Below are 3,544 nucleotides of genomic sequence, written 5' to 3'. Positions count from 1 at the left end.
GCTCTCAGTACCATTCATAAACGGCTGTCTATCCATAAAACTGCTTTGACACAAATGCAAATCAAGAGGACTTAAAAATAGTTGTAATGGGGCTAGGTGTAAGGGTATGGAAGGGAGATTTTCTAGTAGCTCAAACGATTTGTCCCAGCTTATTAAAAAACATCTAAATAAACAAAACTAACATACAGATTTCATATTTTTTTTACCAAACATAAACGAACTACTACTTACGTAACTGAATATAAACAGATATCTTTTTGGCTTTTTGGCTCTTTTTTTTAAGCATAATAAACGTGATGCTTAATATTGGAACAAATACAAATACAGAAACAAATACCAATACAAAGAACCTTATTAAGCCAGATCGTCTCGTAAAATAATATCGGGGTTAATCAAATATAAAATAGGTCCAAGAAATGTTTTCTAAGGGAACCAACCCCCCGCCCCTCACATTACCCACGCTCATATGAATAATGTATGAGGCCCAACCCCCAGTACCCACAATCTCGCTCATCCAGACGAGGCTTAACCTAATTGCCTCTATCACTTTTGCATCTCGCTCATCCGGTGATCTATGAACATCGATGAAAGCACTCATATGACATGTGTGTACTATTTATTATATGTGTATTGTATATATGTGGTCATCTCACACACGTACCGGAGGAATAAGGTTTCCGATATAAACATGTGTACATGTCCCCATGACTCGTTATCCCCGCCTAAACGGCCCCATTTTCAACTTCTCGTTATGAAAACATTTGTGAGTAAGATTATCGAGAAGCTGAAAAACCAACCATGACCAAAAACCTATACTTGGCAATAATTGAAATAATTAACATTTAACAACTTTAGTTTCTGAACACTCTTCGAGGTACTATTGGGCTAAAATTTTCAAATTTCCCCCCATCCCCACACTTGAGGTTTACATTGTCCTCAATGATAAAATATTTAACCAATTAACGAACATTTAAAAATTCGGGGCTCAAATGTGATGGTTCTACTAGCAAATATACAATTACACTTTTAAAATTTAAACTAATAAGTCAAAATAAATTATGAAACTGAAATCACCTGATATCAATGAGACTTGAAAAGGACCAGTCTGCTCACGAACTCTCATAAACACTCGTATACTCTCGTCTTGACCAAGTACCAAACTGACAACCGAACCTGCAAAATCTCGAAACGTGTAGAAGCAAGCTTCTCACAAGTGTAAGACATAGGTCTTTTAAGAGTTATGAAAATGATTTTCTGTTAATTTTCTTAGAACAATTACCGAGCCGAATTAAGTTGTTTCATAATAGATTTTGTTAAACAAGTTAAAACGTTAAAAGACCTAACTCACTTTCGTAGGAATCACGATTTCATCTAGCGTATGCAACAAGCCCTTTAAACCTCCCGGTAGCCCGGGAGGACAAGTGGGGTCTCGTGAGGGTTTATAGCGAACTACACCCACAAAGTTCGGTTACAACATAATATACAAATAAATAAACATAGCAGAACTCAAAAGATATATATACATAGACACCCAACCAGTTACCCATAAAATATTTCCAATAATATAATATTAATATAATATAGACCATGAGAATAAAAACAAAATAAAGTAAAAAGGTAACCAAAAGTCTACTGTGCTGGTGGATTATCATCAGCATCATCCTGTGGGTCCACCGACTGCTCCACTGTAATAGTCAATGGAGGTGAGAGTTGTACCTGCAAGGCAACAAATAATAATCGAAATAATCGTCATGACGGGCCAGGTAGGACCGTTGTGCCATCTGCTCCTACTGTATCGCCAACTGCTGCTGATAGATCATGTCTAGCGTGACTAGCTGCTGCGGCGGCGGCGGCGGCTGTGAGGATGATGATGCCTGCCTCAGCGGATGCTGCTGCTGAGGGCGCTCAATGCGTGGGATCGGAATGTGTTGACGATATGTAGGAATCCCCCTCTGCATGGCCACGTCAGCTGCAGTACCTCTGGTAGCGGTACCTGTGGTCCCTCTCGGATCGGGATGAGCGTGGGTGGTTCGTGCATCTCACAAATCCCGGCTTTCCGAGCATCCGCCAAATCAAACGTCATTGTGGCCGGTCCAGGGGTGAAGTATGCTACTGGATATATGTCAAAAACCCCCTAAACTCTGCGCAATCTGCGTAATATATAGCCCCAAAGATAATTGGGCCGTCGCCCCCTGTAAACTCCGGCCTCTGCCAGTGATGATAGATAGAAGGCACAACAGATCAAAGTTGCTACACTTGTCGCGGCTAGAATGGCGGCCAGCGATAGTGTAAGCAACAATGCAGTGTAAATAGCGATGGACGGGGTCCGGTATTTAAGATGCCACAACATAACTCGAGTGGGCCCCGTCCGCGATCTCCCCAATACTGAGCTAACTGAGCCTCAGTGAGCCAAAACTGTCAGTCCCGCTGTGAATGCATCGTATAACCATGGAGGCTCTCTAAAAACGCGGGAGTCTGAACATACTCCCACGTATACAAGCCAGTAGCCACAGCAAAATCTGGGACCGACATCTCATACACGTGTCGTCCGAGTGAGAACGACACGACATGTGGCTCGTAAAAATCTAGGGCCGTATATCATAACGTCGAATAAAACTCGTGTGTGAGCTCGACGTACGAAGTTGAGCGACACTCGAGCACTCGCAACCACCGATCCGGAGCCTAGTCTCCGGCCCCAATGTACCCAGTAAAACCCACTCAAACGTCCTCAAGCCAAGAAGCTGCATACCTCTAATGCGCGTATACCTGGTGTACTCCTCGGATGTGATGCTAAATCTGAGAACCTGGTGCTGCGTGCGGCGTCCATCGCCCATAATCTCCTCTGGATCGACGTCAAGAATAACCGACACCTCCTGACCATCGCACTATATGGTGCGAGGAGTGTGCTGCAGAATGGGGCGGGGCTCACCCCTCTGTCTCTTGCGCCCAATGGCGTGCATATATGCAAAATCAAACAATCAAGTTAGATTCGTCTTTAAAATAATATTATAAATAAAGACGAAAAAATTCGGGGATATCCTTTGCATATTTCCAAAAACCAGATTATCCTGCCCGAAAGGAGATTGAGTGCGGGTGGGCAATCAATTTTCAATTCAAAACACCCAAGCTCAAACTAGCAAGGTGTTCCCGAGACTCGACTAACAAATTCACAATCGACACGACTCGACTAAATACAAACAGACGCTATTAGTAAACCGACACAAGAAATAAAACAAAACAACACAAATCACTGACTCGAACAAAGCAGACGAACAAACAGACTGACTCGATTAAAGTGCAACAAAAAATCACACGTCGGTTAAAACAAATTCACGTGACTCGTCAGGATTAGGATATAACATATTCGTAAATCAAGTTCAAAAATATTTCTTTTTAATTCCAAAAATTCACTAAATTAATAATAAAATAATGATTTACCCTTTTGAACTTAAAACCGACACGTCACAATGTTTACTTTTAACGACACCCGACAATCATAATTAACAATCAACGAAACTAAACTAATAAACCCGGCAACAGTTTC

The sequence above is a fragment of the Bidens hawaiensis genome, unplaced genomic scaffold, assembly GCF_021521415.1.
Source record: "Bidens hawaiensis isolate Kalapana, Puna unplaced genomic scaffold, B.hawaiensis_p1.1 tig00028499_1, whole genome shotgun sequence".
Lineage (NCBI taxonomy): Eukaryota > Viridiplantae > Streptophyta > Magnoliopsida > Asterales > Asteraceae > Bidens > Bidens hawaiensis.
This window is presented reverse-complemented; position numbering follows the sequence as displayed.